The sequence below is a fragment of the Mobula hypostoma genome, chromosome 9, assembly GCF_963921235.1.
Source record: "Mobula hypostoma chromosome 9, sMobHyp1.1, whole genome shotgun sequence".
Classification (NCBI taxonomy): domain Eukaryota; kingdom Metazoa; phylum Chordata; class Chondrichthyes; order Myliobatiformes; family Myliobatidae; genus Mobula; species Mobula hypostoma.
In genome coordinates, this window is record NC_086105.1 from 73,856,011 (window position 1) to 73,882,017 (window position 26,007).

The 26,007-nt window shown below is 45.3% G+C and overlaps 1 long non-coding RNA gene across 1 annotated transcript; it reads right to left on the minus strand.

The window, feature by feature from the left end:
* Positions 1-692: 692 nt before the first annotated feature.
* LOC134351797 (uncharacterized) lies at positions 693-9,609 on the minus strand. The gene is made up of 3 exons (XR_010019255.1): positions 9,302-9,609; positions 7,385-7,496; positions 693-849 (listed from the first exon to the last, which is right to left on the minus strand). It is a non-coding gene; the product is annotated as an uncharacterized LOC134351797 (long non-coding RNA).
* Positions 9,610-26,007: the final 16,398 nt, after the last annotated feature.

Sequence of the window (26,007 nt, forward strand, 5' to 3'; positions counted from 1 at the left end):
TATCTATATCTCTCTGCAGGCTCTCTGTAGCTTTTGTACAATTGGCTTTTCCACTTAATTTAGTGTCATCAGCAACCTTAGATAGACTACACTTGGTCCCCTCTTCCAGATCGTTAATTTATATCATGAACAGTTGTGGGCCCAGCACTGACCCCAAAGTCACACTGCTCACCACTGATTGCCAACCAGAGTGACACCTATGTATCCCAACTCTCTGCTTTCTATTAGTTAACCAATCCTCTCTATTCATGCTAATACATCACCCCAAATCTATGCATCCTTATCTTATGGATAAGACTTTTATGCGTCACCTTATTGAATGCTTTCTGGAAATTCAAGTAAATAACGTCTATCTGTTCCCCTCTATCCACTGCGCTCATTGTATCCTCACAGAACTCCAGAAAGTTTGTCAAACAGGACCTGCCTTTGCTGAATCCATTCTGTGTCTGCCTGGTGGATCCATTTCTTTCCAGATGCCTCGCTATTTCTTCTTTAGTGATAGCTTCAAGCATTTTCCCAACTACAGATGTTAAACTAATTAGCCTATAGTTCCTTGTCTTTTGCCTGCATCCTTTTTTGAATAGTAGCGTGATGTTCAGCATCTTCCAATTTGCTAGGACCTGTCCAGAGTCCAGAGAATTTTGGTAAATTATCACCAAAGCCTCTGCTATAACTTCTGCCGTGTCTTTCAGTACCCTGGGATGCATTCCAAAGGACCAGGGGACTTGTCTATCTTCAGGCCCACAAGTTTGCTCAGCACTACCTCTTTGGTGATAGCTATTTTATCGAGGTCCTCACCTCCCGTTGCATCCATAGCATCTCTCTTTGGCATGTTAGATGTGTCCTCCTCTGTGAAGACCAACACAAAATAGTCATTCAAAGCATCGTCTGTTTCCTCATTATCCAATATCAATTAATCCTTCTCGTCCTCCAAGGGACCTACATTCACTTTAGCTACCCTTTTCCTCTTTATATAATTATAAAAACTTTTACTATCCATTTTTATATTTTGTGTTAGTTTATTTTATTTGCAAATAAACTAGTTTATTTGCATAATCTAGCTTCTCTTTCTTTATTGCTCGCTTAGTGGTTCTTTGTTGCTTTTTAAAGTTTTCCCAATCTTCCAGTTTCCCACTACTCTTGGTGACTTTGTATGCTCAAGCTTTTAGTTTGATGCCTTCTTTTATTTCCTTAGTTTTCCAAGGCTGGCTCTCCTCACCCTTACTGTCCTTGCTTTTAACTGGAATATACTTTTGTTGAGCACCATGAAAAATCTCTTTGAAAGTCTTCCACTGTTCCTCATCCTTCCCATCATCCTCTTTCTTGATATCTACATGCTCAAGCTTTTCAAGTCCACTGCAAGTCATCCCTACAATCACCAAGATCTTTTTCCATAGTGAATACTGAAGTAAAGTACTCATTAAGTATCTCCGCTATTTCCTCCGGTTCCATACACACATTTCCATTGCCACATGATTGGTCCTATTCTCGCACCTCTTATCCTCTTGTTCTTCATATACTGGTAGAATTCCTTGGGGTTTTCCTTAATTCTGTCTGCCAAGGCCTTCTCATGGCCCCTTCTGACTCTCCTAATTACATTCTTAAGCTCCTTCCTGCAAGCCTTATAATCTTCTATATTCATATCATTACCCAGTTTTTTGAACCTTTCATAAGCTCTTCTTTTCTTCTTGACTAGATTTACAACAGCCGTTGTGCACCACGGATCTTGTACCCTACCATCCTTTCCATGTCTCATTGGAATGTACCTACTCAGAACCCCGCGCAAATATCCCCTGAACATTTGCCACATTTCTTCAGTACGTTTCCCTGAGAACATCTGTTTCTAATTTATGCTTCCAAGTTCCTGTCTGATAGCCTCATAGTTCCCCTTGCTCCAATTAAGCATTTCCCTAACTTATCTGTTCCTATCCCTTTCCAATGCTATGGTAAAGGAGATAGAATTGTGATCACTATCTCCAAAATGCTCTCCCACTGAGAGACCTGACACCTGACCAGGTTCATTTCCCAATACCAGATCAATTACAGCCTCTCCTCTTGTAGGCTTATCTATATATTGTGTTAAGAAACCTTCCTAACTCTCTAATCTTCTTGGCCCTTTGCCATTTTCACGTGGCTCAGGTAGTAAGCCAGAGATGACTACCTTTTTGGTTCTGCTTTTTAATTTAGTCCCTAGCTGCTCAATTTCCCACAGCAGAACCTCTTTCCCCATTCTACCTATGTCGCTGGTTCCTACATGGGTCATGACAAATCGATCTTTCTCCTCCCACTGCAAATTCCTCTGCATGTCAGATAAGATGTCCAGAACCTGGGCACCAGGTAGGCAACACAGCCTTTGGGATGCACTGTCTTTGCGACAGAGAACTCCATTCCCCTGACTATACTATCCCCAATTACCACTACATTTCTCTTCTCTCCCCCTCTTGAATGGTTCCCTGAACTACAGTGCCACAGTTAGGTTGCTGATCCTTCCTACAGCCCCCACTCTCATCCGCACAGGGAGCAAGAATCTCAGACCAGTTGGACAAGCTCAAGGGCTGAGGCTCCTCCAGCACTGCCTCTTGGATCCCACTACCCACCTCACTTGCAGTCACACCCTCTTGCTCCTGACCACAGACTGAATTTGAGGCAGCTAATCTAATGGGTGTGACTACCTCGAAGCAGAGAATCCAGGTAAATCTCCCCCTCCCCAAAGTGCCGCAGTGTGTGAAGGTCAGATTCCAGGTCATCAGCTTTGAGTCTAAGTTCCCTAAGCAGCCAGCACTTGCTGCAGATGTGGTCACCACGAACCACAATGGGGTCCACCAGGTCCCATATCATGCAGCTACAGCACATCACCTAACCCTGCATCATCCCTTTATTTAATTAGCTGTAATTTAGTAACTTTTTATACAACCATCACAAAACCCTTACCTGATACTTACCTGTGCCTCCTCGCCGAAGCCTCTTGAGCCAAAGCCTCAAATTCACACTCCTACACTGGTCCACACACATAATGGCCACTCCGCTTTGACCCTGCTTTACTTTTATTTGCTCCTGCTAATGAATCTCGAATCGATTGGTCTGCCGTTAATGTGTCGATCCCCGCGAAATGCTATTTTAAACTCTCCTCCCTGACCTGTGCGAAGCTTTCTCTTTCTCTCTCTCTCTCTCTCTGCAAATCAATTGGTCTGCTGCTAATACATTTGCTACTTAATAAATTATCTTCAATGTCATAAATTGTGTTCAATTGGGCATTGTCTCTATTTATTATTTTGCAAGTTGGTAACCACTTGCCATAAAGCAAACTGCTGCAGTTACTCAACAAGATAGACAGCATCTTTCAAGGAATATGTTGAAGAAGGTTAGCAAGGACAGACCAGAGAGCTAAAGAAAGCTAAAGACTTATTTCTAGGGAGGTTGCAGGAGGAATTCTGAATGACAGGATCTACCATCACTCAGATAATCAAAGCCTGAACAAGAATCATAAGCAAGGTTTTGTGCATGGGAGGTCATGTCTGAGAAAACTTGAGGAATTTTTCAATGAGATAACAAAGGGGCATAGATAAAAAGTAGGGAGGTGGATGTTGCTGATGGATGGACACCATTAAAGCCTTTGGCAATGTCTTGTATGGCAGGCCAATCTGGCAGATTAGTTTGCTTGTGACATGAATTGGCTTTATGATAGGAAACAGAGGGTAATGGTAGAAGCTCAATTTTCTGACTGCAGGCCCATGACTAGCGAGGTGTTCCAGGGATTCTGTTATTATGCAACTGATTTGATGGGAATGTATATGAGACAATTAGGAAGTTTGTTGTTGACACTAAATGAGAGGATCTGCTGAGTTGTGAGGCAGGTTAGAATATAATACAAACAGATTATGATCAGTTAGGGAGATGGAATCAAGGTTAACAAATGGATTACAGATATAGTAAGTGTGGGCAGTCAATTGGGAATTAAATCATACAGGAAATGGCCTGGCTCTGACAAGGGCTGTGGAACACATATCGCATATCACTGACAGGTGTTGTCGAACACAGTTGACACGTCACTGACAAGGATCATGGAACACAGTTGACGGAAAACTAAGAGATGTGGAACGCAGTTGACATGTCACTCACAAGTGTATAGAGAATGCTGTGTGCTTTTATAAAAGTTCATAAAATCATGAGCAATATGGCTAAGATGGTCAGACACAGTCTTGATCCCATTGTTGGCTTGTTAAAGACTAGAGGGCACAGAGACAAGAGGGGAGAAATTTAAGCGAGACTTGAGAGGTAACTTTTTTTCATGGAGGATAGACAGTACCTGGATTGAACTGCCAGTGGAAGTAGTCAAGACTGGTGCAATTGCCACATTTAAGAGGCATTTGGATTGGTGAAGGAGAGGGGTTTGGAGGTTTATGGGCCAGTCATGGGTAACTGGGACAGCAGGAGGGGTGTTGTGGTCGGCCTGGACCCAAGGCCAAAGGGCTTCTTCCCATGCAGTGGTTCTCTATGGTACTTTGACTCTATGGACAGTCAATATCTCGGGTCGAGGTACTTCACCTGGATTGACTTCTTATTTCACACCACAGATGCTGCCTGATCTGCTGAGTTTGTTTTTGCTGCAGAATCTAGTGTCTCCACAGAACTATTTGCCAGAGTTCAGTTTCCATGTGTCCAGAAGAAGGTGATACAGATCGGTGCAAATTACAACTATTGCACAAGCAGCTAGGGTGTGGAGCAACAGATAATCTGCTGGAGGAACTCAAACAGTCAGGCAGAATCTGTGGAGGAAAGTGGACAGTCAAAGTTTTCTGTCAAGCTCAGGTATCGATGAGAAAGTGCAGCTTAAATGTATTTTCTTGAAATATGCTGTATTAGGTAGTAGATCATTAACACAGAACATAGAATAGCACAGCACAGTACAGGCCCTTTGGCTCACAATGTTGTGATGACCCTCAAACCCTGCCTCCCATATAACCGCCCACCTTAAATTCCTCCATATACCTGTCTAGTAGTCTCTTAAATTTCACTAGTGTATCTGCCTCCACCACTGACTCAGGCAGTGCATTCCACGCACCAACCACTCTGAGTAAAAAACCTTCCTCTAATATCCCCCTTGAACTTCCCACCCCTTACCTTAAAGCCATGTCCTCTTGTATTGAGCAGTGGTGCCCTGGGGAAGAGGCACTGGCTATCCACTCTATCTATTCCTCTTATTATCTTGTACACCACTATCATGTCTCCTCTCATCCTCCTTCTCTCCAGAGAGTAAAGCCCTAGCTCCCTTAATCTCTGATCATAATCCATACTCTTTAAACCAGGCACCATCCTGGTAAATCTCCGCTGTACCCTTTCCAATGCTTCCACATCCTTCCTATAGTGAGGCAACCAGAACTGGACACAGTACTCCAAGTGTGGCCTAACCAGAGTTTTGTAGAGCTGCATCATTACCTCGCGACTCTTAAACTCTATCCCTCGACTTATGAAAGCTAACACCCCATAAGCTTTCTTAACTACCCTATCCACCTGTGAGGCAACTTCCAGGGATCCCTCTGCTCCTCCACACTACCAAGTATCCTTCCATTTACTTTGCACTCTGCCTTGGAGTTTTTCCTTCCAAAGTGTACCACCTCACACTTCTCCAGATTAGGTTCACCAGATTGATCCCTGGGATGGCAGGACTTTCATATGATGAAAGACTGGATCGACTAGGCTTATACTCATTGGAATTTAGAAGATTGAGGGGGGATCTTATTGAAACATATAAAATCTTAAAGGGATTGGACAGGCTAGATGCAGGAAGATTGTTCCCGATGTTGGGGAAGTCCAGAACAAGGGTTCACAGTTTAAGGTAAAGGGGAAGTCTTTGAGGACAAAGATTAGGAAAAACTTCTTCACACAGAGAGTGGTGAATCTGTGGAATTCTCTGCCACATGAAACAGTTGAGGCCAGTTCATTGGCTACATTTAAGAGGGAGTTAGATATGGTCCTTGTGGCTAAAGGGATCAGGGGGTGTGGAGAGAAGGCAGGTACAGGGTTCTGAGTTGGATGATCAGCCATGATCATACCGAATGGCGGTGCAGGCTCGAAGGGCTGAATGGCCTACTCTTGCACCTATTTTCTATGTTTCTATGTTTCTGCAGGTTGAACTCCATCTGCCACCTCCCAGCCCACTTCTGCATCCTATCAATGTCTCTCTGCAATCTTCGACAATCCTCTACACACCTACAATACCACCAACCTTTGTGTTGTCTGCAAGCTTGCCAACCCAGCCCTGTACCCCCACATCCAGGTCGTTAATAAAAATCACAAAAAGTAGAAGTCCCAGAACCGATCCTTGTGGGACACCACTAGTCGCAACCCTCCAATCTGAATGTACTCCCTCCACCACCACCCTCTGCCTTCTGCAGGTAAGCCAATTCTGAACCCACCTGGCCAAACTTCCTGGATCCCATGCCTTCTGACTTTCTGAATAAGCCTACCATGTGGAACCTTGTCAAACGCCTTACTAAAATCCATGTAGATCACATCCACTGCACTACCCTCATCTTTATGCCTGGCCACCTCCTCAAAGAACTGTATCAGGCTTGTTAGACATGATCTGCCCCTTACGAAGCCATGCTGACTGTCCCTGATTAGACCATTAAATTGTGAATAATAGTAAAGGGTACGATGGATTAAATAGTGCTGGACTCATTCACTGCCCAAATAGCTTGCTAGACTGCAGTTAGTGTTTCTGGATGGGAGGAGGGCTGACCCTGGGAGCTGTTCAGGAAGGTGTGAGGCAGACTCTCACCACGAGTCGGCTTCAGGCAGCTCTTCCTCAGGACATCCTGAGAGCCTTCAGAGACAATTCAAACTCTACTTTCTAGTTATCGAAGATATATTTAAAATTTTCAAAGTTAAATATCTGAATAAAATAAAAATCAATTGAAAAAGATAAGTTAATTAAATCCTTTTTGAAATATTCACAAATGACTAAGAATGAGGGCATTTAAGCACACTATATTTTTCACAGGGTTGATGATTCTATTTAAGTAATTGGGGCTGTTGTTATTCTACCATTTCAGTTTGATGTGAAGTTGAATACTTCTGTAGTGCATTTGTATTCTTTCCTCGGTGCTTTGCTTCTCTGCTGCTGGGTTCAATGGTGAGAGAAGCGGTGGAGCCAGAGGACTGATGCTCCAGCATGAGTTGGAATTTTCCCTTTGGCTGAGGGGCATGTGATGTCCAAATCAAATCACTAACAGCCCCATAGTACAGTTTCTCCCCCTCAGTCAGCTCCAATTAGCCAAGTAACCTTTGCACACTTCCAACAGAGAGCCACATGTAAGCGTGCATGTATTCTGGGGTAGGCTTTCGAAGTACAGAAAGAATGAGGATGATATGATCAAATTACCTCAATTAGCCTTAATCTTCTCCCTGTATCTCACTGGAAACATTTATCCTCACCGGGTCAGTGAGGTGCCTGATTTTGCAATCATCTGGGAAAATGCATTTGCAACCAACAGCTGAAAAAGATTACAATGCAGTATCTGACTTTATCCTACTTCAAACAGAGCATCAAAACACATTACTCTCTGTAGGTTTCAACAACCATCATTTCAGAATATTCAATGACAGATGAATTAAAAACAAATCACCTTTTGCTTAAAGTTATAATATAGATAAACACAATGCATTAAGAATTTAAGAAGTTCTCTTGACACAAAGACCATATTTACAGTTTAGTCTGTAAGATATGAAAGTTCACATCAGTCCATTTGTTTCAAGTCTATCATCTGCAAGAGTCATGTTAATGGGGAGAGTGAAATTTAAATCAGTAAAACATTTCCTTTTCTCATCTGTCTATTAGACATTTATAGTTTATTTTAAATTGAGGAATCCATCAGTTTACAATATTTTTTGAAATGGATTATAATGCATCCTTTATCTACATTAGCAGGGCTCACTGTGTTGTTGATGTCTATTTCAAAGATTATCAGCAGCTAAATGTAGCACTTTAATATTTCTGATTTTTTTTGGTTCATTTAGATTAAGATCTTAAATCTTAAAATGACTGATTGCTGGGAAATCTCACTCAGGTGGATAATATAACTAGTTTAGATTCGCCTGTCATTGGCACTCTATTTAAAGTGCTGTCAATTAGTACCATTTTAATGTTATGAGATGAGTAAATAAGTGATAGATTTAGTCAGCCTGAGGTATGATGCATTAAATTTGACTTGTTCTCGGATTTATCTACAAACATGAATACGACAGACACCAAGGTTGTGATTTTTAATATGTGCAAATTTCTGATTTCATAAATATTTTCCAAAAAAAATAAACTTGTTATGAAGCTATGAGTAATGGTTCACAACTGTGCCCATCACACATTGGCTAGCCAGCAAGTAGCATATTTGATTTGCAAAGTATCCATCACATTTGCAAACATTAGTTTAACTTGCTTTTTTATATTCATCAGTATTTCTCAACTGAAATGATAGGGACATTATCATCAAAAGTGGGCGACATTAATCTTGAATAACAATTGACTAAAGAAAGAAAATCCCAATTACAGTTATGAAGAGTAATTGACATTGAACTATCACACACAAAATGCTGGAGCAACTTAACAGGTCAGGCAGCATCTATGGAAGGGAATAAATAGTTAACATTTCAGGCTAAGACCCTTCATCAGGACAGGAAAATTAGGAGGCAGAAGACAGAATAAGAAGGGGTAGAGGAGAGGGGAAGGAGTACAAGCTGGCACGTGAAGGTGAGACCAGGTGAGGGGGGTGGTGGATAGGTCAGGGAGAGGGAGGGGAAGAAGTAAGAAACTGGGAGGGGAAAGGTGAAGATATTGAACTAATTATGGTATATGTAGCTTATGTAACATTCGTTCTTAATGTTTAAAGAATATTAGTGTTTGATAAAGATAAGATGTTCTGCAGATGCTGGATATCCAAAGCAACATAAGATGCTGGAGGAACTCAGGCACCCTCCATGGAGAGGAATAATCTGTCAACATTTTGGGCTGATACACCTGCTGGCCATTTGAAAAAGTCCTTTAGTGGTTGGGGCAGAATATTAATACCTTAAGTGTATCTCATCTTACAAGGGGTGGAGCTGTACTGGAAAGTTTGCGAAAAGGGGTATGCATGTGCAGAGAAGATCAGAAAAATGGATGTTCTCTTATTTCGATAATAATCCAGAGAAAAGCAGAATTTTTCTAGCAAGACTTGTAATGATGTGTAGGTGTTGCAAGGACGTGGCTGGGGACGAACCCAAGTGCAGGACACAGATGCTGAGGCAGAGTCGTTAGGCGCAGTACCTCCACGAACGGGGAGCCGATATCCAGGAGACGATGCGAAGCTTAGAACTAACACTTCTCAGGAATAGGAAACAAGGTTTACTCTCACAAAAGTCGACCAACGAACTGGCGGCTTCTTGCTGTGGTCACAGGTTTCTTATCCTGCCGTTTGATGGGAAGCAGGTGCGTGTTGTCAGTGATACCTGGGAATGATTGGAATCTAAATGAGGTGATCGAGGCCCAAATCTTGAGGCAAATGGCAAGGTGGGGGATTGCCAGACAGGACCATAACAGTACCCCCCCCCGCCCCAATGAGAGCCTCCAGGCGATCCTCCCGGCCTGTCCGGATGGTCTCGATGAAAATCCTGGATGAGGGAAGGGTCTAGGATGAAGGAGCGGAGGACCCAGTAACGCTCTTCTGGACCGTACCCTTCCCAGTCCACCAGATATTGGAGACCCCTGCTCCGACGGCGCACATCTAGTAGTCGTCGGACGGTGTATGCTGGATGATTGTCGATGATACGGGCAGGTGGGGGAGTCTCGGCAGGGGGACACAGCGGGCTGATGGAGATTGGCTTTAACACATGAAAAGTTGGGTGGATGCACATGGATCTTGGCACCTTTAGGCGGACCGCTTTGGGAGTGATAATCCTGTCAACCTTGAATGGTCCCAGGAAGCGAGGGGCGAGTTTCCTATGTTCGTTTTTAAGCGGGATGTACTTGGAGGCCAGCCACACCATCTGCCCAGGTTGGTACTCCGGCGCCGGGATGCGGTGTCGGTCGGCTGTCTTCTTATTTCGATTTGTTGATTTGAGTAGGGCCGTGCGCATCTCCTCCCAAATCTTAAGGCACCGATTAATATGGTCCTGAACCGACGGTACTGCAATCTCTTCTTCTTGCGCGGGAAACAGCGGGGGTTGGTACCCAAGGGAGCACTCGAACGGAGACCTCCCAATGGCAGAGCTCACCAGAGAGTTGTGGGTGTACTCACCCCACGGGAGGTGGTCGCTCCAGGTCGATGTGTTGTTTGCCGTTACGCAACGAAGCGTCGCCTCCAGGTCTTGGTTTGCCCGTTCCGTCTGCCCGTTCGTCTGGGGGTGGAAGCCGGATGACGGACTGACCGATACGCCCAAGGCTTGGCAGAAGGCCCTCCATACTTGCGAGACAAACTGGGGACCCCGATCGGAGACGATGTCCGCGGGGATTCCGTGGAGGCGGAAGACGTGGCGGACGAGAAGATCTGCGGTTTGCTGAGAGAAAGGAGGTTTAGGGAGGGCCACAAAGTGCACCGCCTTAGAGAATCGGTCTACCACGGTGAGGACTGTGGTGTTTCCGCGGGAAGGGGGTAGACCGGTGACCAAGTCTCAGGCGATGTGTGACCAGGGGCGACCAGGGACAGGTAGAGAACGAAGTAGCCCCGCAGGTGGTCGATGAGAGACATTTCCCCGGGCATAGATGGAACAAGCTGAGACATAAGAACGGGTGTCCCCCTCCATGGACGGCCACCAAAAGTGCTTCCTCAGGAGAGCCAGGGTCCGATCACTCCCGGGGTGGCAGGCGAACCGGGATGTGTGCCCCCATTGGAGAACCTGGGACCTGACGGAGGCGGGCACGTACAGGCGATCGCCGGGTCCATTGCCTGGGTCGGGGTCGTCCCGCTGGGCTTCCTTTACTTTAGCCTCGATCTCCCAAGTGAGGGTGGCAACCACGCAGGAAGGTGGGAGGATAGTCCCGGGACTGGAGGTGTCATCCTTGGAGTCATGCTGGCGGGACAGCGCGTCCGGCTTCCCATTCTTAGATCCTGGACGGTACGTGAGGGTAAACCTGAACCGGCCAAAGAATAATGCCCGACGGTCCTGGCGAGAATTCAGGCGTTTGGCGGTCTGGATATATTCAAGGTTCTTATGGTCTGTCCAGACGATAAACGGGTGTTCCGCTCCCTCCAACCAGTTTCTCCATTCTTCCAAAGCCAGTTTGATCGCCAGTAGCTCCCGGTTCCCCACGTCGTAATTTCGTTTAGCGGGAGACAGTCGGCGAGAGAAGAAAGCACAGGGATGTATTTTCTGATCCGGGCCCGAACGTTAGGACAGTACCGCTCCCACCCCGGAGTCGGAGGCGTCAACATCCACAATGAATTGACAGGAGGGGTCCGGTTGAATCAGAACGGGAGCAGACGTGAAGCGCCTCTTTAGTTCCGCGAATGCCGAGTCCGCCTCGGAGTTCCACAGGAAAGGTGCGGCAGCTGAGGTAAGTCGGGTCAGAGGAGCCGCCACCTGACTGTAGTTTCTGATGAACCGGCGATAGAAGTTCGCAAACCCCAGGAACCGTTGGAGTTTCTTGCGGTCCGTGGGTTTGGGCCACTCCGTCACAGCCCGGATCTTCTCAGGATCAGCTCTCACCTGTCCGCTCTCGATGATAACCTAGGAAGCTGACCGAGGGGACGTGGAATTCGCACTTCTCCACCTTTACGAATGATTTATTCTCCCCTAGTCTCTGCAGGGCTTGATGGATATGAAGAACGTGTTGCTGGGGACTGCTGGAAAAGATTAGGATGTCATCCAGATAGACAAACACAAAGCGGTTAATAAAGTTTCTTAGTACATCGTTAATCAAGGCTTGAAAAACTGCGGGGGCATTGGTGAGGCCAAAAGGCATGACCAAGTACTCGATGTGGCCTAAAGGGGGTATTGAATGCCGTCTTCCACTCGTCCCCCTCCCTTATTCGGACCAGACGGTAGGCGCTTCGTAGGTCCAGCTTCGAGAAGATGGTGGCTCCGTGAAGAGGTTCAAACGCAGAACTTATCAGAGGCAGTGGGTACTTGTTCTTTATGGTTATATGATTTAGGCCTCAGTAGTCGATGCAGGGACGGAGAGAACCATCCTTTTCCCCCACGAAGAACCCTGCACCCACCGGGGAGGATGAGGGTCGGATGATGCCCGCCGCGAGAGATTCACTGATGTAACCCTCCATTGCTTCCCTCTCTGGCCGGGACAAGTTATACAGCCGACTGGTGGGCAGAGGAGCTCCGGGGAGAAGGTCGATAGCACAATCGTATGGTCGGTGTGGAGGCAGTGAAAGGGCGCGTTGTTTACTAAACACGTGTCCCAGGTACTCCGCTGGAACCCTGGACAAGTCAGGGGGTTCAACTGCAGGTGAGGTCGAGGTGGTTTTCACAGGGGAAAGGGCCGACTGCAGACAGGTGGCGTTACAAAACGGACTCCAGCTGGCGATCCGCCCGGTGGACCAATCAATGCAAGGGTTGTGGCGGCTTAACCATGGGTACCCAAGAACTATCGGGGCTTGAGGGGAGGAGATCAAGTTAAATTGTACCTGTTCCCGATGTTTCCCTGAGGGAATCAAAGAGAGTGGTGGGGTACGGTGAGTGATTCGGGCCAGAAGTCTTCCGTCCAGTGCCTGGGCTTCCAGAGGGGTAGTCAACAGCTCTCGAGGAATTCCGGCCTGGGTTGCTATATCTTCATCCAACAGTTTCCCCTCAGCACCGGAGTCTATCAAGGCAGTCACGGACTGGGACAGTTGGTCGTAACTTACAGTGGCTTGGACTTGCATCTGGGATTGGGGGAGAGAAGGGAATGTGGTCTGACTCACCAGAGTCTCCCTTTCTACTGGGGAGCCCTCCCCTTTTGGCCGAAGGGAACAGGTGTCACGAAAATGGCCAGACTGACCGCAATAGAAACAATCCCCTGCTCTTAATCTTCGGAGCCGCTTGGAGGGAGAAGGACGGCTCCGTCCCAGCTGCACTGGTTCCTCTCCCGGGGTGGGGGAAACGGCCGGGCCGGATGCTATTCTAGGAGTGGGAGGAGGAGAGAGGTTAGGGCTGGGAGTAGATGTTAAAGCATGCCGTGGGGTGGCCAAAGGACGACCGGTTCTCTCCCTCTGTCGTTCTCGGAGTCGGTTGTCCAGTCTCGCGGTTAGGGAGATCACTGAATCCAGGCTGTTAGTGTCGTCCCTAGCCGCCAACTCGTCCCTTACCTTGTCACAGAGGCCTTGCCGGAATACCTCCTGGAGTGCCTCATCATTCCAGCCCGAGTCGGCCGCTAGCGTCCGGAACTCCACGGAGTATTCGGCAACACTACGTGGGCCTTGATGGAGGGTGAGTAGCCGCTTAGCGCATCTTTACCGCAGACGGGATGGTCAAAAATCTTCCTTATTTCTGAGATGAAGATGGGGAAGGAAGTGCAGGTCTCTGGCTGATTGTCCCAAATCGCGGTGGCCACGCTAAGGCATTTCCTCGCAACAACCCCACAATGTAAGCTATTTTAGATCTGTCTGTGGCGTACGTGGATGGCTGCTGCTCGAACACCAGGGAGCATTGTAGCAGAAAAGCCCGGCACTTCCCCAGATCTCCGGCGTAGGATTCTGGTTCAGGGACGCGCGGCTCCCTTAGCGGACGTGTTGTTGACGCCTCGGGCGTCGCCACCACAGACTGTCCGGGCTGGTCAGACGGAGTTCCCGGAGTCGACGGGGTGAGATGGGTGGATACTCGGTCGACCTGTTCACTGACCTTTCTTACGTCTACTGACAGGCAACGGAGGTTTTCCATGACTTCCCGGAGCAGCTGATCGTGCAAGCCTAATAGGGAGCCCTGGCTGGCGAGGGCTTGTTGCAGAGGATTCGTGTCCGCTGGGTTCATGCTGGCCAGTTCGTTCTGTTGCAAGGACGTGGCTGGGGACGAACCCAAGTGCAGGGCACAGATGCTGAGGCAGAGTCGTTAGACGTAGCACCTCCGCGAACGGGGAGCCGATATCCAGGAGACGATGCGAAGCTTAGATTTAACAGCCCTCAGGAATAGGAAACAAGGTTTACTCTCACAAGAGTCTACCAACAAACTGGCGTCTCCTTACTGTGGTCCCAGGTTTGTTATCCGGCCGTTTGATGGAAAGCATGGGAAGTTAGTGATACCTGGAAATGATTGGAATCTAAATGAGGTGATGGAGGCCCAAATCTTGAGGCAAATGGCAAGGTGGGGGATTGCCAGACAGAACCATGACAGTAGGAACTGATGGATCATCTGAAAATGTTGCTACATTCAAAGCCAACTCCAGTTGGTTTTAACAATTCGAGGAATACACGAAACAGCATAATATTCAACTTCTGAGAAAGGAGGCAAGTGAAGATATTGTGGCAGCAGAAGCATTTGCAAAGGAGTCAAAATCCAACACCAAGGAGGATAGCTAATCTCCTAAACAAATGTTTACTATGGAAAAGAATGCCATCATTAATTTGCACTTGGAAGGAAATGTGGACCAAGTTTAAGGTATCCAAAGACCAACTTACTCTTCTCTTTGGAAGCATGTTAATGTTGCCTGAAAACTTAAACCTCCTGTAATCCACCACTGAGAAAACAAAATCTATATGAAATTGAGGCTGAATTTCCTGAAGTGCAATGTTCTTACAAAAAAAAACTTCAACGTCTTTGTTACTTTCAGATCACATTACTTCAAGGTATTCTTGGCCAGTCTCTTTCATTCTGCTCTTAAAGCCAGAAGTTATCTAATGTATCCTAGCCACCACAAAGTCGTGTTAACCCATTATCCCCATGTTTGCTGATTTACAGTTAACTAATGCCTCAAATTAAAAAATATAGATATATTTCAAGTGTCATCTGAAGTCTTATCTCTCCATATTACTGTATTTTGCCCACACCTAAAACCACCCTCAGTATTGTTGCAACTTTAATTCCATTTTCATGAGCAGCTCTAAATTTAAACACTCCATTACTGTCTTCAACTACTAACGTCCCAAGCTCTGGAATTTCCTCCCTAAATTCCTCTTAACACCTTTGAGACTTTTCCTAAGTGCTATTTTATTTGACCTAATATATACCTACCAGGCTGGTGTCCAATGTGGTATGCTAAGCATGCATGAATAGCATTACGAGATGTTTTGTTTCATTAGAAGTGTATATACATAAATGATAAATATTTTTATGCAACTCTGGTGCTTCTCGCAGGTACCAGAAATAATGGCTTCAGTCTTTCAAGTGCTTACCATGAGTAACTTGGAACAATTCCAAACCAGAATATCAGTTAGGCTGTCTGTCAGTGCAGAGATGGGGAAGGTGCTCTGGCTGTCTTCTTAAATGTATTGTTTGTTGTAGGTGTAGAAGAATGAGTATTTACAAGCTTTAGAATTGAGGATAAATTAATCCATTAATAAAAGGTTGATGAATCTACCTTCTTAACCTTGTCTTGATATCAATACCAAGCAGGTTTAACAATCATATGCAATAATCCTCACATTACAATTCTGTTATGAAATAGTTTTTCTTTCATGGGATACAAATAGTACGAACCACTTCAGAAATAATAGCAAAATCATTTAAATTTTAACATTATCAGGAAAAAAAGCAAAAAAAAAGTCATATTCAAATTTTTGACTGATTTTGACTTACACACTTGAAGAGGCAACCTATTAGCATATTCTTGCTGAGAGAAATTGATATTGTGCTGCTGTGAGGCTGATAGGTAGCTTTCTGCTGCTTTTTCATCAAAGCATCCAATTTGTACCTAAACCTGGGGGCCATAGTGTTTTGTGGTGATATTATGTGGAGCAGACATATCCAGCTACCAGAAAGGCAAGAGGCACAATCAAATCACAGACTGATCCTAAACACTCAAATATTTAGCGGCTCACGTGTAGTTTTCGGACAGAAGAACAGATATACCTAGCAGAGGACAAACTTGCATTATTTAAGTAAGGTGATCTCTGTTTCTTTTTAAGATGGTGTGTGCTGTGGAAATGACACCAAACTGGCTGAACTTTGTTATCTCTTTTATTTATAAAAACACTCTTTTGAAATCTCCTTCCTCTGGGTTTCTGAGACTCAGGTCACACACCACAAATTTTTCATCTGAATACTATCTTCCAACAATTTAACATGCATTTTGAAAGTTGCTTGAGTTATTTCAGCAACTCATAATATAAATACATCCATTACATTTTGTTCAGCAAACATTTCCTTTTTTTCCAATCCATTTATCAAGTTTTGAGTTGTGAAAATAAAAATATTCATTCTTCTATTGCAAATTTTTAGCCTGAACTGCTTGAAGAAATAGATTCTGCAGATGCTGGAAACCCAGAGCAACAGACACAAAATGCTGGAGGAACTCAGCAGGTCAGGCAGTATCCACAGAAATGAATGAACAATCGATGCTTCAGGCCAGAACCCTTCCTCAGGACCTACCCCTGAATAAAATTCTCACCATTTTGATGCTTTTTGTCTGTTTTCTTTAAAATGAACTGGCTTCTTTCTGCGAGTGATGAGCGTCACTCACTAAGGTTAGGTGGCAGGATTACATTGCAAGTGTTTTGCTGCTAGTTGTAGTTTAAGACAACTACTTTATATGTTGTGAAGAATATCCCATTATGGGTATAATAAAAAGCAATATAATATTTCTACACTGGGTTATTAAAAGATTTTGAACATAACATTTTTGTCATTTCATTAATTTCGTTTTCATCCTACACTTGAGCTCATAAATTAGTTGCCTGGTTTAAAGAAGTAGAAATGGTTACAGTGCTATTTTTAGACACTGAGATCATGCTTTTAAATGAAATTCCAATGTTTCCTGTTTTCCTACTGCATGGTTCAATGAACGCAATAATTGTGAAAAGAAACTTTCCAATGATTGCCTCCTTATTTTAGTCTTTTAGTTTGCTTACTCGAACAGAGCATGGTTGGACATTAGTGGCATATCCAACATCTGAAAGAGTAGTTTAAATACTTCAAACTCTACTTGAAATTGGAAGCAAATTGTAGAGGGAGTTAAGCAAAGATTTGTTACTACTTGTGCTCTAAGTATACATATTTATAGCCACAAACCACATTGAACTTGTATTGAAATTTGATGTGAATGTCAGTTAATTTACACTAAGCATGGACTTACCATTGTTAACCTGGAAATCGTTCTTCCTGCCAAATCCTCACCTCATAATTTAATTCATTCCTCATACTATCCAACTGTCACAATGGGGGGGGGGGCACTGGGAGCAAGGGTGGACCCAAATGCAAGACACATCTTGTGAGGTTACTTAGATTTAGTTTATTGTTCGATACCAGGAGAGCAAGGCAGGAGCAGGAGTAACGAACTGGACAAGGACTCAGGACTACGACTAGGCTGGGACCAAGGGTCTGGGCTTGGACTCGGAATCGGATCCCAAAACTAGAAGAGACATGAAGAGGCTATGGTATGGACTCCGAGCCCGAGACTGGGCAAGGACCCAGTACCCGCGTCTTGCCTCGGGCTTGGACCCCAGAACCAGGCATGGACATGACATGGGCTAGGGAGAGGAGGAACATGGGAACACAGAGCCTCGGTCTCGGGAGAGCAGGTACATGGAACCATGGACATATACACAGAACACAGAATCAGGACCCCTCCTTGGGTACAGGACATAGGGCCGGGACTCATGACCCTTCGCGGGGCAATGGCAAGACAGCCTGACTTATCCCACGGAGACGAGGACAAGACATGACAAGACATGACCCCCCACAGGGCAACGGCAGGACGGCCTGACTTACTCCACGGTGGTGAGGAAAAGACAAGACAAGACATGACTCCTCGTGGGGCAACAGCAAGATGGCCTGGCTTACCCCATAGAGGCGAGGACAGGATGAGACAAGACACGACTTCCAGCGGGGCAACGGCAAGACGGCCTGACTTACCCCACGGAGGCGAGGACAGGATGAGACATGACTCCCCACGGGGCAATGGCAAGACAGCCAGACTTACCCCATGGGTCGAGGACAAGACAAGACATGACTCCCCATGGGGCAACGACATACGGCCTGACTTACCCCACAGAGGCGAGGAAAAGACACGACAAGACATGACTCCCCGTGGGGCAATGGCAAGACGGCCTGACTTGCCCCACGGAGGCGAGGACAGGATGAGACAAGACACGACTCCCAGCGGGGCAATGGCAAGACGGCCTGACTTACCCCACGGAGGCGAGGACAGGATGAGACATGACTCCCCACGGGGCAATGGCAAGACAGCCAGACTTACCCCATGGGGGCAAGGACAAGACAAGACATGACTCCCCATGGGGCAACGACATACGGCCTGACTTACCCCACAGAGGCGAGGAAAAGACACGACAAGACATGACTCCCCGTGGGGCAATGGCAAGACGGCCTGACTTGCCCCATGGAGGCGAGGACAGGATGAGACAAGACACGACTCCCAGCGGGGCAATGGCAAGACGGCCTGACTTACCCCACGGAGGCGAGGACAGGATGAGACATGACTCCCCACGGGGCAATGGCAAGACAGCCAGACTTACCCCATGGGGGTGATGACAAGACAAGACTAGACCAACACAAATGAACACCAGACAGTACCTATCTAGTCTGATGATGGAACTCAACCGAAGTGCAGGCGGGGGCTGCAGACGAGGGCTAGAAGCGAGAGGGACAGAGAAGGGATTCAGACAGGGGGTAGGACAGGAATCACAGACCGCCAGGGCCAGGACTAGACTCAGAACTGGGAAGCCGCCAGGACCAGGACTTGATAATGTACTTGAACGCCGCCGGAGCCAGGACATGGACGTGGTACTTGGTTGCCGCCGGAGCCAGGACGTGGACATGGTACTTGGATGCCGCTGGAGCCAGGATGTGGTGCTTGGAACCTTGGCGAGGTAATTGGACAGGGTTGCTCCGGTGAGGAGAGGAGAATTACCGACACTTGCTTCGGGCGGAGACTAGGCTTGCTCCGGCCAGATGACATTGGCACGCCATGACTTTGCAGACGCTCCTGCACTGAACGGCTGAAAGCCAGAGACTATAAACTACTGTTTCAGCCGAGTGTTAATTGCCTTTAATCACCAAAGTCGAGGGACATGGGAAAACAGGGAATCAACGGTCGAGATCGTAACATAAACAAGCTAAATTTAAAGAGACCCCAATCCGGACCATGACAACGATTCCCATTCTTTAAAACCTACCTCATTCATCACTCATGATGCCATCATTCCTAGTACATGCACAACACCCTATAATATCTGCCTTAGCATGAAATGTTTAATGATGCTTCTGTGAAGTTCTCAGGAATTCATTTTACAATAATATGAATCTTGCAACCTCTTGGTAAGGTGATACCAACAGTACTTCCCAGCTGAGTAATGTTGACCACCAAGATGGACAAGAGCATCAGGCATTGGTACTAACACCTCCTCCAAGTCTGGGAAATATATCACCATTCCTTTCCTACCACTGGGTCTCCTTGCCACCACCCCTTCAAGGACTGTATGGGAGTAGCTGACAGGCCAGGTTTGAACCCGGGTTGTTGTGGTGAATGTCCGTATCTTTAACCCATGGACTACCAGGAGAGACTTAGATCCTGTATACCCAAGTGTAAAGGAGACTAAAGATGTGGATGGAGTTGAACAAAGACTTGTGGATTGGTTAGCAGAGAATGCAGGTTAGTACTCAAGAATCACTACGTGCCAGATAGGTAAACTCAAGACTGGGCAAAGGTGGAACTCAAATAGAGACACAAATCAAGCCCTTGGTGCACTGACAACTAAAACAAAACGCAGATGTAAGTTGTCAACTAATAATCGGGGAGGAGGAGCATCAGAGCCTGGTGGACTCTGGTGCTCCTGGTGGTCAAACTGATGCATCACAGGGATGCAATAAATAGTGGCTTTGTTGGTGACCGCCACATCTTGTACATTAATGTTAAAAAATAGAAGTTTCATAGTTTTTTTCTTGGATTATATGCAGTGAGTGCTGGTACATGTGATACCATACCTTTTAACTCTTGCCAGTTTATTTTTCTTGTTTATGTAGCCATGGTCACAGGTTGTTTTATACCAGCACCAGTCTTTAGAGTGGCTAATCTGGTGAGGGGATCTAGAACACAACTCTCTTGGCAAGAAATTGTTTTAGTTCTTTTTCTTCAGTGGGTCTGCCGGTGTTAATTACAGCCAAAAAATGTTTGATGTTATTTCATGCCCTGATTTGTGACCCTCATCTCCTATGAATGGGAGTTAATTTGTACTAAGCATGGATTTATCATTTCTTGATCTGGAAATTGTTCTTCCTGCCAGATCCTCACTCTGGCTCCACTCTGTTATTAGCTTATTTCTAAGTAGTTCACTGAACAATTCAGCGTTAATCCCACACTAAAACATTTACATATGATTCACTCTCAAATATGGGACAACACAATCAAAATTCTATGGGATTATTTGCCAATTACAAGTCCATCACAGAAGTGTCATAAGTCTCTCTAGACTTGCTGGGCCATTGTTATTAACTCTATAATACCAAACCTATGTTCAAGTCAGGAAACCTTGTGAAGGGGAAGATGCAGGTTTATTGCCTGCCTGTGGGATGGGGAATCAGCCTAAATTTGTGGTGGTCCTGTATTAGTACTGAATTCGAAATTCCACAATGAGGATGCTACAATGCCCTGGAAACTAAATTAGAAATTTAATAGACAAGGTCATTGACTCCATCCTAAAAGGTCACAAAAATTCAGCTGCTTTGTTGGCACGTTGGCTGTCATGTAGGTGAGGATATTTGTGCTCACTGGATTTGAGCCTATCAGATTTAAGCAGAGTAATCAAATTGCAAAATTAATGAAAAGACAATATTGATAGGGCACCAATATTGTTATTTTGGAGCTTAGTTCTCAGGCTAATATTGCTTTCGAACCTCAGATGAACACATGATCAGCAACAAAAGACTGTGACCCTTTAGTATGACAATCCATGGATGCCAAGTGACTTCATTTGATTGTACCCTTGTATGTTGAAGTTGCAAGATGGCTGCATGCATGGTCATAGAGATCACCCCTGTTCCAATCAAGGGTAAAATTTCTTGTCCTCTTCATCTTTTTCATCACTGCAAAACATCCTGATGAGCATAAAAAAAAACAGTAAAATCTGCAAGTCGACCTCACTACTGAGTGGAATAATGAAGGTGCTACACATTTGTGGAGATCAGCAGCTGGGAACGGATCGTATAAAATCCCACCTTCCAGCTCTGCTTTCCAGTTCACCTACTGCTCAAACTAGTCCACTGATGATACATAGCTTCAGCTCTCCACTCCATCCTGTGACCCTTAAAAATGATTCCTCATACGCCAGGATGCTGATAACTGACTTAAACTCAGCATTCAAAAACAATCATGCCTCAGATTCTGGTGGGTAAGCTGTTTTCATTGGGGTGCAACACTCCACTCTGTAACTGAATCTTCTTGACAGAAAGACCCCAGTTAGACTGAGTTGACAGCAACATCTCAATCTCCATCTGTGACAAAATTTGCTCCCTTTTCCCATTTGTGAGCCTGCTTTCTAAACAGCAGCTGCCGTTTGAAAGGTCACAAGCAGTTGTAAGTGAACTATCAACTATACTGTTTTGTTTAACTAAATGAAAGTCAGGCTTCAGTTCTCAACATATAAATGGAAAGCAGCTTGAAGTTAAAAAACACTCTTCATACTGTAGATCAGTTTTGCAAATAGGTTCTATATCTTAAAGATGCTCTGTCTGTAAGCAGTCACCGCGCCTCCTTTACTATTGCTCAAGAGTAGAGCATAAGACAATGGATTGTTTAATTTCTGTTGTTTCAAACAGAAAAGCTGACTCTTAAGTTGCTTAGTTCAAGAAAGTTTGCAGAACAGATGGATAATATTATTGAGCATATCAATAACTAATGTGGTCATAGTTGGAAGAGTATTGTATACTCAGAAATTAGCTTTGCATCAGTCTTCACTATGGAAGACACTAGCAGTGTACTAGATGTTGAGGGATATGAAGGAAGAGAAGTGAGTCCAGTGACTATTACAATGGAGAAGGTGCTCAAAAATCTGAAAGATCTAAAGGCACATATAGGCATCCGTTAGTCTCGTGAGACTATGGATTTGTGCCTTGGAAGGTTTCCAGAGCACAGGCCTGGCCAAGGTTGTATGGAAGACCAGCAGTTGCCCATGCAGCAAGTTTCCCCTCTCCTCGCCACCGATGTTGTCCAAGGGAAGGGCACTAGAGCCAATACAGCTTGGCACCGGTGTCGTCGCAGAGCAATGTGTGGTTAAGTGCCTTGCCCAAGGACACAACATGCTGCCTAAGCTGAGGCTCGAACTAGCGACCTTCAGATCACTAGACCGACGCCTTAACCACTTGGCCACATGTCACCCAGATCAGATGAACTGTGCTCTAGGGTTTTGAAAGAGGTAGTGGTAGAGATTGTGATCTTTCAAAAACCATTGGACTCTGGTATGGTGCCAGAGGACTAGAAAATTGCAGATGTCACTCCACACTTTAAGAAAGGAAGAAGGCAGCAGAAAGGAAGTTATGGACCAGTTAGCCTGACCGCAGTGGCTGGAAAGATGTTGGAATCAATTGTTAAGGATGAAGTTATGGAAAGGATGGTAGGGTACAGGAACTGTGGTGTATGAAGGCTGTTGTAAATCTAGTCAAGAAGAAAAGAGCTTATGAAAGGTTTAAAAAAAAACTAAGTAGTGATAGAGATCTAGAGGATTATAAGGCTAGCAGGAAGGAGCTCAAGAAAGAAATTAGGAGAGCCAGAAGGGGCCATGAGAAGGCCTTGGCGGACAGGATTAAGGTAAACCCCAAGGCACTCTACAAGTATGTGAAAAGCAAGAGGTTAATATGTGAGAGAATAGGACCAAACAAGTGTGATAGTGGAAAAGTGTGTAAGGAACCAGAGGAGATAGCAGGGGTACTTAATGAGTACTTTGTTTCAGTATTCACTATGGAAAAGGATCTTGGTGATTGTGGGGATGACTTGCAATGGACTGAAAAGCTTGAGCATGTAGATATTAAGGAAGAGCTTCTGGAAAGCATCAAGTTGGATAAGTCACTGGGACTGGACGAGATGTACCCCAGGCTACTGTGGGAGGCAAGGGAGGAGATTGCTGAGCCTCTGGCGATGATCTTTGCATCATCAATAGGGAGGGGAGAGGTTCCGGAGGATTGGAGGATTGCGGATGTTCTTCCATTATTTAAGAAAGGGAGTAGAGATAGCCCAGGAAAGTATAGACCAGTGTGTCTTACTTCAGTGATTGATAAGTTGATGGAGAAGATCCTGAGAGGCAGGATTTATGAACATTTGGAGAGGCATAATATGATTAGGAATAGTCAGCATGGCTCTGTCAAAGGCAGGTTGTGCCTTACGAGCCTGATTGATTTTTTTGTGGGTGTGACTAAACACATTGATGCAAGTAGAGCAGTAGATGTAGTGTATATGGATTTCAGCAAGGCATTTGATAAGGTACCCCATGCAAGGCTTATTGAGAAATTAAGGAGGCATGAGATCCAAGGGGACGTTGCTTTGTGGATCCAGAATGGGCTTGCCCACAAAACCCAAAGAGTGGTTGTAGATGGGTCATATTCTGCATGGAGGTCAGTCGCCAGTGTTGTGCATCAGGGATCTGTTCTGGAACCCCCTGCTCTTCGTCATTTTTATAAATGACCTGGAAGAAGAAGAGGAGCGATGGGTTAGTAAATTTGCTGATGCCACAAAGGTTGGAGGTGCTGTGGATAGTGTGGATGGCTGTCAGAGGTTACAACGGGACATTGATAGGATGGAAAACGGTGCTGAGAAATGGCAGAAGGAGTTCAACCCAGATAAGTGTGAGGTGGTTCATGATGGCAGAATACACTGTTAATGGTAAGACTCTAGACAATGTGGAGGATCAGAGGGATCTTGGGGTCCAAGTCCATAGGACACTCAAAGCTGCTGTGCAGGTTGACTCTGTGGTTAAGAAAGCACATGGTGCATTGGCCTTCATCAATTGTGGGATTGAGTTTAGGAGATGAGAGATAATGTTGCAGCTATATTGACCCTGGACGGACCTTGGTTAGACCCCACTTGGAATACTTCGCTCAGTTCTGGTCGTCTCACTATAGGAAGGATGTGGAAAACTATAGAAAGGGTGCACAGGAGATTTACAAGGATGTTGCCTGCATTGGGGAGCATGCCTTATGAGAATAGATTGAGTGAACTCGGCCTTTTTTCCCTGGGGCGATGGAGGATGAGAGTTGACCTGATAGAGGTGTATAAGATGATGAGAGCCACTGAATGTGTGGATAGTCAGAGGCTTTTTCCCAGGGCTGAAATGGCTAGCATGAGAGGGTACAGTTTTAAGGTGCTTGGAAGTAGGTACAGAGGAGATGTCAGGGAGTGGTGAGTCTGGCTCTTTACACAGAGAGTGGTGAATGCGTGGAATGAGCTGCTGGTGATGGTGGTGGAGGCAGATATGATAGGGTCTTTTAAGAGACTCCCGGACAGGTACATGGAGTGCAGAAAAATAGAAGGCTATGGGTAACCCTAGGTAATTTCTAAGGTAAGGACATGTTCGGCACAGCTTTGTGGGTTGAAGGGCCTGTATTGTGTTGTAGGTTTCTGATGTTTCTATGTTTCTAATTAGAATCCATTTCTCCAGCTTCAGTTTCTGTGACAGACAACTTGCTTTTCTGCATCTTTGGTATGTCCTTTTAGTTTATAAGAACTGTACCTGTGTTTTGGAAATCACTTATCCTTCATGTTTGAGAAATGCTTTGTGCTTTGTGCTTTAGGAAACACTTTTTTTTCAGAATGGTTTGTGATTTGGAAATGTTTAATGTGGAAATCCTCTGTGAGTTTTAAATGTGATTATAAGAGGCTTGTATAGATTTAGATGTGTATTTTAAACAACTTTGTTAGCTGGAAGTATTTGTCCTTGGTAGGGAAAGGGGATCAGGCACCCAAATAATGGACATTGGGAACTAAACTCACTGTGGAGAATAAACAGGGAATTGAACTAGTCTTTGAAGGTTAGGTAGTTCCTGTATAATCTCTCAATAGTGAAAGTACTCATGGTTATTTATATCTGATAGGGGTTAAGGTCTTCATTTGAATGTAGAACATCTTGGTCAGCAAACCCAACACCATCACAGATCACTAGTGGCAGCCCCCCTCCCCAGGCTCTATGCTCAGCCCGCTGCTGTTCACACTGCCCACTCCCGACTGCACCGCATCATCAAGTTCAAACTTTAAGTTCCTCTATGCTATCATTTCAGAGGACTTGTCCTGCACCCAGTAAGTATGTGTACGAAAAAAGCATGGCAGCACCTCTATGTTCTTTGAAGTTTGCGAAGATTCGGCATGACATCGAAAACTTTGACAAATTTGTGTCAAAGCTGTGTGGTGCAGAGTATATTGACGGGTTGCATCATGGCCTGGTATGGAAACACCAATGCCCTTGAATGGAAAAGCCTACAAAAAGGTAGTGAGAACTGCCCAGTTCAACACGGGCAAAGCCCTCCCCACCATTGAGCACATCTACACTGAGTGTCATTGTGGGAAAGTATCATCCATCATCAGGGACCCTCAGAACCTGTTACATGCTTCCTTCTCACTGCTGCTGTCAGAAAGGAGGTACAGGATCCTCAGGACTCACACCACAAGGTTCAGGAACAGTTATTATCTTTCAACCATTGGGCTCTTAAGCCAGAGTGTTTATTTATTATTATTATTATTATTGTTTTTCTTGGCTCAGGCTGGTAAAACCTGAGACAGGGGCATAGCCAAGCACAAACAAAGTACGGGGGCATCAGGATTAGGACTGCAAAACTCGCAACACGCTGGAGGAACTCAGCAGGTCGGGCAGCATCCGTGGAAAAAGATCAGTCGACGTTTCCCCTGACGAAGGGTTCCAGCCCGAAACGTCGACCGATCTTTTTCCACGGATGCTG